The 9,608-nt window shown below is 34.9% G+C and overlaps 1 non-coding gene across 1 annotated transcript; it reads right to left on the bottom strand.

Annotated features, from left to right (window-relative positions):
* Nucleotides 5,065-5,136, bottom strand: TRNAW-CCA. Its single transcript has one exon. It is a non-coding gene; the product is annotated as a tRNA-Trp (tRNA).

The raw sequence follows: 9,608 nt of genomic DNA, 5'->3' as shown, positions 1-9,608 counted from the left end.
GAGGAGACTCCAGAGCACTTTGTGCTAAATTGTCACTTGGAATCAGCACAAAAGGGCAGCAGCCTCCATGCTAGGCAACACCATCTGGGCATACAACATATGGGATGGTCTCAAAGGCAGGTCAGTGCTTAAACTTAAGACCAAGACACTTTCTAATTTACAGCATAATTAAAAAGAACCAGAAGGGGAGCTGGGAGATAAAAATAGGTGTTTTAAACTCCCTAAAATCTCTTATTTGTTTCAGGTACAGAGTACAGTGTTTTTTTAGGCTGAGAAGTGAATATAACCAGACTTGATGAACAAAGACTAGAAAAGATATGGGAACCTCTGAGCAAAATTAAGTATCTCTTAACCTTACCTTAAAATTAAGGATGAGCTACAGTGTAACTACCAGGAAAACTGACGTGTGTACCATCTCTTATTCCAATCACTGTCACTACTCTCAACTTTTTAATGGGAAATTATTTTGGAAGGAGTTCTACCTTGTTTCCAGCCAGAGGTCATTTATGCACTGCCTTTAGGCCTATTTAAGAGTCCAACATTCCCATCAACTCATGGGGAAAGGGGTGATTGAAAATAAAGACATTTTAAAATATTTTTATAACTTACTTAGCAAGAAGGCTATGATGAAGGCAATAAGGATGATGTCAACTACACCTTTTGAGGAAGCAACAAGAATGAGCTTCACAAGCCCCTTACTACAGAAGCATAACTGACCAAGGGTCCAAGCTATTATGCTTTTACATCCATCACCAGGTAAGCACCAATGGCCAAAGACACTAAAACAAATCTCATCCAGGGAGTCACAACGCCCCTCTGATGGACAACCTTGACTCAAGCATGTGTCACCAGTTTGCCACGTGCTCCTCAGCTTGCACAACAGATTTCTACCAAGTCTTCCCTTCCTCTCTCCTTCACTTGAGTTCAAGCCTGCATTTCAGTCTGACTGGTCTCCCACTATTACTTAGAGCTCTCCCCAGTATGGATTTTAATAGAAGAAATGCCTGTGAGAGCATTGTTGTTGTTCAGCTGCTAAGTCATGTCAGACTCTTTGTGACCCCATGAACTGCAGCATGCCAGGCTTCTCTGTCCTTCACTATCTCCCAGAGTTTGCTCAAACTCATGTCCATTGAGTCAGTGATGCCAACCAACCATCCTCTGTCACCCTCTTCTCCTTCTGCCCTCAATTAAAACCCATACACATTTTAAGTTCCATCTTGGTGTCAACTTTTCAGAGAATCTGGAATGACACACTTTTAAACTGACAATAAAAAATTACATTCGGATATCCAGCAGATCATTTCCAAAAGGCTTGCTCTACCTCAAAGTAGTCTTATGATACATATATTATTATTATTCCCAGTTTTCATATGGAAAAATTATGTAAAATAAATTAAGATTTTAAGATAAAACCAAGGTAGCAGAAATCTAAATTCAGATTTTATGATGTTTACTTTAGGTTTTGAAATACATCTAGACATAATATTTTTGTAAAATTTTTAAACTGTGGGCAAAAAGAAATGTTGAAACAATCTCCTCATCCCCCACATTTTTTCTTTTCTCTTCACCATCATGATTTAACATCTCTGTATATGAATTAGGACAAAACTTGATGTCACTGACTTACACATCAAAATACAATCACCATCAAATTAATGTCATAAAAAGTATTCTCATAGTGTATGGAATGTATTTAGAGATTATTACACACACACACACACACACGTTTGATTTTTGAAGCAAACAAAAGGCATTTGGAGCTGTAACTGATTAAGCAAATATATGACTAAATAAGTCCTTTTGAAGGAGGAATAGTGATGGATGTAAGTACCAAATAAACATTAAGCTGATAATAAAGAATGAATGTCAAATAAGCATTAATAATGTTGAATTTTATAGAAAAAGTAATTTGCATTTCCAGCTTTGCTAACAAGGTGGCATTAAAGATGATATTTTTAGTATAATGATCATTTTCTTGTACCACGTCAAGTTTTCAGTTCCATTGAAATATCGAAGCGCAAAATAACTATAATATTTAAAATGTAAAAAACAGTTAATCTGTTCACATTCATTCACTGTTTTCTATTTATTCTCCAATAACTTGTTACTATAGATATAATTTTAATTAAGCTAATTCAACTAGAGATTTTTATTTGCATTTCCTAAAGTTGGCCATATCATATCAACACATATGATAGATTCATTTTAAATTTACTGTGAAAATTTAATAAAACTCTCCTGTGATAAAAATCACACAGAGGACAATATCTCTTTATAACTAACAACCTAGTTTTTAACTTGTTAAATTAAGTGTAATCACTTGTAATATTAAGTGAAATGAATCAGAACTATAACAAAGCTATAAAATTATTTTTGTTTTTTGAAATATTTTATACTGAGATTTCTAATCAATGTTTACAATATAATCTTTAATACTGCACATATATAAGTCTCAAATATTAATATAGTCTCTAACTTAAAAAGTTGAATTCACTCAGGAAAATTTGATGCATTACACCTGTTCATCTATTGTAAAATACACAGCTAGCAAAGGAAATGCAATTACAGTGTTAAGAAAATATTAAAACCCTAAAGCTTGGATAGATTTCTTTGCCAAAATGTCAAAAGAAAATTACATGAAAGTTTATTTTTAAATATTCATGCTCTTTTATTCTTTAAGTTGCTTATAGATTTTATTTACTGACAGCAGTACATGGAAATTAGCAAATTCATGATCTTTCCTCACAAAGATTAAATGCTTTTGCATTCCAGAAAACTACATGAAAATCATTTTCCCCTTTTGTCTAACACCGATTTTGTATTATTGTTTCATTTATGGAATATGCTGTCAACTTCACAGCATGAGCTTTGGAGAGAAGAAGCCTTGCTTTAATAGTTCTTCATTACAATATTGCCTACAGAATCTTATGATTAGCTCACTTAGCCTTGACATTTATAAACTACAGTTTTTTTGAGATAAGAGATAACATTGCTAACATACCTCAAATACAGAAATATAACTCTATTCCTAGAAAGTCAGAAAATAAAAATGTGACTTTATTATTTATTTGAAGTTCAATAAAATTGTAATATTTTTCCTATACTAACACATTCTGTAATTCCCAGATTCTGGTTGCATGTAATAATTTCCTCATTTAGGAAATTTATGAGAAAACATTTATAAGTAGTATAATAAAACTATAATATGATTAATTCCTTCAAGAATATAATTGTTTTTCAAGGTGACTATATCAATAAAACAATTTCCAGTTTTGACCAGTTTTTTTCATTGTTCTTATCAGATAACTATTGTTGGTTCACTACCAAACCCAAGTAAAATTTGTCTTAATTTTATAATTAGTACTTATTGCAGTTTTACAGTACAGTTTAAAAATTAAGTTCCTTACTTCTGCTTGTGCCTGACGGTGTTCTTTCATTGTCATTGAAAGAATGACTTTTTCAGTAACTTTCCCTTTCTCTTCATTCACAGCCAGTTTCAACTAGGAAAAAAAATAAGCAAATGACATGAAAAATGGCATATATTGACAACTACTAGCAACATTTATTCAAACAACTAATTTAGCACTACCATGGAAGGTGATTTCAAATTAATTTGGTCTATATGTATGTGAAAATTAATTTGACTTAGATTAAGCCAAAATGTTTTTTATATTTAAAGCATTTAGCACTGAATTTTGCACTTCCACTTTTATTGTTTTTAAGCTCACTAAAATATAATTTGGGAGGGGGTTCCAAATAGCAAATATTTGACACTGGTGAATACTTTTTAAAAGCATTTTTCAGAATTAACATAGCAACATTTTAAAAATTAGGCTGATATTTTCTGTACAGTGTTTCATTGCCAGTAGGGAATAAATTCGTTGCTGTTATGTCAGGATAAGAATTCAAGGATATAAACCAAAAACAAATGTCAATTCATTCTAGAACAGTTCAAAATGATTTACAATATTTCAGAGCAAACCGTATGCTGTATCTTAAAATACCTAACAGTTACTTCCAACCTGCTCCATGAACAGAGCCACATAAAGATTTTCTACAGTATTGCTACAGACTTATGTTACAAAGAAGTGAATGTGACTCATTCTTTATAAACTATCCCCATCAAAACAAAATGCTATTTCCAAGAAAAAAGGAAAAAGCTAAATTCACACAATAATATTCACTCAATAGACTGGTAATAACAAGAAGAAAGAGAGCAACAGCCTAATACAGAAACTCCTAAACTGAAATACTTAACAATTCTTAAGCAACAGACATGCCATAGCGTATCTTCTTATTGAATATTAAGAATGAATAATGATCATGCTTTTCATTTTGTTTTGTTAATGCTGTTGTTGTTTTAAATACGCTTTCTCAATAGTATGCCTAGCAAATCATGTTTGAGTTAACATGAATCTTAAATCTATACCCTGCCTGAAGACTCACTCCTCTACTTGGGATAAAATGGGGGCAGGGGTCAATGCTATAAGAATAGTATCAAATCTGTAAACTTTTCTTCCACTGATATGAGACATAGCTCAGTATATCAGAGATTCTGTTTCGGTAGAAGGGGAAAACCTAAGGAATCCTTAGGTGATCCTGAGGATCACCCTGGATAAGGAGTTGACAAACATTTCCATAAGAAATATTTAGGTTCTGGGGAGAGGGAAACAGACAAGTCTCTTCTGCAGTTACTCAACTCTACCCATGTAGCACGAAATGAGTGAGTGAGTGAGTGAAAGTTGCTCAGTCATGCTGACTCTTCGCGACCCCATGAACTGTAGCCCACCAGGCTCCTCTATCCATGGAATTCTTTAGGCAAGAATACTGTAGTGGGTTGCCATTTCCTTCTCCAGGGGGTCTTCCCGATCCAGGGATCAAACTTGAGTCTCTCACATTGCAGGCAGATTATTTACTGTCTGAGCACCAGGGAATGTAGCATGAAGGTGAAGGTGAAGTCGCTCAGTCGTGTCCGACTCTTTGCGACCCCATGGACTTCTCCGTCCATGGGATTCTCCAGGCAAGAATACTGGAGTGGATTGCCATTTCCTTCTCCAGGGGATCTTCCCGACCCAGGGATCGAACCTGGGTCTCCTGCATTGGAGGCAGACGCTTTAACCTCTGAGCCACCAGGGAAGCCCGTAGCATGAAATACATAATAAATAAATAAATGAGTGTGGCTATGTCCCAATAAAACTTAAAAAAACAAACAAGTGGCAGACTGAATTTGGACACCAGGTGATATTTGCCATTCCCTTTCCTAGATTGAGAACCACTAAAAACAAGTTAAAAAAAAAAATCATGTGGTATACATGATAACTATAGTTATGATACAACATGATATATTTGAAAGTTAGTTGACAGTAGGTCCTAAGAGTTCAAAAGGAAAAAACTATATGAAATGATGGATGTTTAAACTTACTGTGGTAATCATTTCACAATGTATGACGTTCAAGTCATGCTATTCACTGTAAACTTACACAGGGGTCATATGTTAATTATATCTCAATAAAAATGGGAAAATACCATCATGTGAGACTGTTCTTAGAACCAGTCTCCCAAAGGAATATATATTCTCCTGTGCTAAAGTAATACAGAAAAAAAAGGGGAAAAAAAACAGAAAAAAAAATAATAAAGTAATACAGAAAACGTAATATTATAAAAAGTCAAATATCAAACTCAACTTCTACATATGGAAGCCTATGTGTAAACTCTCACCAAGATCACCTTTTCTTTAAAAAATTAATTTCCAAATGTAAACACATCAGAACAAATTTTTTTTGAAGGGAAGCAAAACAAAACAAAAACAGAGCTAGGAAACTCCTTGGTGCCACAGCAGTAAGTCCAGTTCTAACGAGGTCTCCTAGGGCTGTGACATTTAGAGCTGCTTTCAAGTAACTCTTTAAAAAGTAGGAATTCTTTACCTCTAAAATGACTACAGTTGGAAAAAATCAGCTCATTCTTATATTCAATTTATAGCACTATCCTAATATACATAAGTTGAGGGAAAAATGCTATTAATATTACTGAAAAGCATCACAAGGACAGTACCAGAGAACCCAGTACGATAGTGAGAAATAAACTGTCAACAAAACACAAGGACACATACATGGGGCTTTTTCTGAAAAGAGATCAGACATTCTAAAACAGACATATCTTAACATAATCATCTAGAGAAAATTACTGAAAGTAAAAAAACAAATTAAGAGAATGTATTTTCTAAAAGCATCTCTTCCTCAAATTCCAGACACAATAACAATAGTAAGATTCTTCTGTAACTTTGGAGGAGGACATTCTGTTTCTTCATTAAGACAAAACTAGATGCTTTTGACTTGCTGTTCTCATATAACATACATGAATTAATTTTCTGTCAATGGACTTCAAATTTCTGAGGCTAATTTTCATGTATAAAGAGGTAGAAACTTCAAATTAAAAATAAAAAACAAATGGGAAGGATGAACCTTAAGGGCATTACCCTAAGTGAAATAAGTCAGGTAGAGAAAGATAAATAGCAAATGAATGATCTCATGTACATATGGAATCTTAAAAAAAAAAAAAAGCTCATAGATACAGAGAACATTGGTGGTTGGCAGAGGTGGGAAGGGGGTTGAAGGGTGGGCAAAATGGATGAAGGAAGTCAAAAGGTACAAACTTTGAGTTATAAAATGAGTCGTGAGGATGTGATATACAGCATAGTGACTATAATTAATAACAGCATGTTACATATGAAAGTTAAGAGAATACATCTCAAAAGTTCTCATCACAAAAAAATCTGTAACTATGAGGAAGGTTAACTAGACATTGTGGCAATCCCTTTTTAATATATCAGGAGAAGGCAATGGCACCCTACTCCAGTACTCTTGCCTGGAGAATCCCATGGACAGAGGAGCCTGGTGGGCTGCAGTCCATGGGGTTGCTAGGAGTCAGACACAACTGAGCGACTTCACTTTCACTTTTCACTTTCACGCATTGGAACAGGAAATGGCAACCCACTCCAGTGTCCTTGCCTGGAGAATCCCAGAGACGGGGGAGCCTGGTGGGCTGCCGTCTATGGGGTCGCACAGAGTTGGACATGACTGAAGCGACTTAGCATAAGCAGCAGCAGCATGAAAAGTCAAATCTCTACCAAACAGAGGAGTGGAAAATCAAGTCACCATTTTCTAATTATATCATGGCCTTTTTTTAAAGAGAGAAAATACCCACAAATATTTGGTATATACATCAACACTTAACAAGTTAAATATGAAGGCTTAATTCACCATTTTTATCAGAGTTTGCCACTAAGATTTTAAAAGGGTATAAGTAACAAACACTGGCTTTCCAAAACTAGGTTAAAGTTGGCTCATTCAATATTAATGGTAACCAGAAAAGAACAGTCAAAGGACTAGTCAAAGACAGTAGCAGATATGGAAGAAACAAGGAATATGATGGCTCTGTCAAAGAGAAGTGAACAAAATGATTCAAGACAATGATCCGGTTAGAGAAACAACATTAAAAAGGAGGAAATTCCCCTCAAACAATCTGTCTATGAATTAAGAAAAGAAATCCAAAAATACACCTGAAACAACAGATCCCAATGAAATGATTTCTAGTGGTGGTTACCTTTTACACTATATTTTACATAAAACTATTAATACTAGGGCTCCCCTGATAGTTCAGTTGGTAAAGAATCTGCCTGCAATGAAGGAGACCTGAGTTTGATTCTTGGGTTGGGAAGATCCCCTGGAGAAGAGAAAGGCTACCCATTCCAGTATTCTGGCCTAGAGAGTTCCATGGACTGTATTAATGCTAAGGTAGCAGATATTCTACTTTCTCTAAAGCCTTAAAAGCTCATAAATGAGTAATGAATAGTTTTATAGAAAACATATGGCACATTGTGACCATAATAGAAAGTAGTCTTAATTTTGAGGAATTCTTCACACATGTGTTGGCTTAGAAAAGCTCTACTATGGACATCCTAGAAAGGAAAACAAGCTCAAGACCTCCTGCTGGAGAAATACAGATAGAACAGCAGCTATCTCATTTTATGTATATCATTAACATTATACAGCTATTCTTTCCTATTTTCTTTTTTTGCTGTGGATGACTTTAGTGTAAATCATGTGCTATTTTCTTTTAACTTCCCCAACCCAGGTGGCTCAGTGGTAAAGAATCTGTCTGCCAGTACAGGAAATGCAAGAGAGCTGGGTTCCATCCCTGGATCAGGAAGATCCCCTGGAGGAGGAAATGGCAACCCACTCCAGTATTCTTTTCTGGAAAACTCCATGGACAGAGGAGCCTGGGGGCTAAAATCCTTGGGTCACGTAGAGTCGGACATGACTCAGCACACACACACAAGCAAAATATTTTAAAGTGTATTTATGAAAATCATAAGACTGTGTAAAAATTTAACATGATAGATAAAATAAAATCTATTTTATAGGAAAAAATAACTCTAAAGTAAACTCCATAGCCCAATTATCAATGTCTTTATAAATGGTACGGTAATCAAACAACCTGGTATGTTTTATGTAATTCATATTGACATTCCAGATAGGTGTTACCCAAAGAGAGAAGAGCCTATTTATCCAGCCAACCTATCAATCAGTGCTTGGACTGTAGTTCTGACGCAGTTTTCACTATCTTCTCCAGAAGAATAGCTAACGATTTAAATGTAAAGCGTATGATACATGTTGAGTACAATGCTCTTAATAAAAAAACATAACCCAAGAAGAAAACCTAATCTTAAAAAATCTATTTTTGATCAGTAAATACTGATAGATTAATAAATTATTTGATCCATATTTTATATGCAGATCAATAGGCAACACAGTTTAGCATAAAAAACAGGACAATCAGCCTTCATATATATTGACAAGTTTTCCAATGGTCTGTTAATATACAAAAGACTGGGACAAATTACTTATTTATATATACAAAACATGGTTATAAAGACCAGCTGCAGGTATTTTTTTGGAAAGTGCATTTTAATAAGGTCCTATTCAGTCAGGGAACAAATGGGGAAGAAGTAGTTTGCACTACAGAGTTTAGCGCGAGAGCTTTCTCTTTTTCTAACCACGAAATCAATCATTTGTCCAGACTGTGGGAGTCAGAGTTAGTTACTGAAAAGAGCTCCGTATATAAACAAGTCAATAACTCATTGTGTGTTATTGTTGAGCTGAAGAAGTCGGCTTTCAAAAAGCTGCCCCTGTTTCTCTCAGAATGAATGTCACTGTATTCAGAGACTGGGAGAGAGTCCTTTGTTTCCAGCCATTGCTGGCTGCCATTTATGTATGGGAACAGAAGGTGGCTGCTAGGAGGGTGGGGGAAGCCACTATTTGGTATCATGTATGTCCAAGAAAAACTCTGAATTCTGTCAACCTAAATAATTTGTGTCTAGAAATGCATTAATGTAATTGATAAAGAGTGGCCACACACACAAAAATTGGTAAAGTAATTGAATGATAATGAGCCTGTATCATTTTAAATTGGACCAGGCTGCTATTTGTGGTTCACGACCTGCCAACAAAGATGAAACCAAAATATAAGCAATGGTTTGAAAAGTTCAGATGTACAAAATGAAATTGGTAAACAAGTCAATATGTCAAATGAATGCTATCTGTTCCTGC

Source organism: Capra hircus, chromosome 15 (assembly GCF_001704415.2).
Source record: "Capra hircus breed San Clemente chromosome 15, ASM170441v1, whole genome shotgun sequence".
Taxonomy (NCBI): Eukaryota; Metazoa; Chordata; class Mammalia; order Artiodactyla; family Bovidae; genus Capra; species Capra hircus.
The sequence above is the reverse complement of the archived record's forward strand: the minus strand, read 5'-3'. Positions and strand labels throughout refer to the sequence as shown.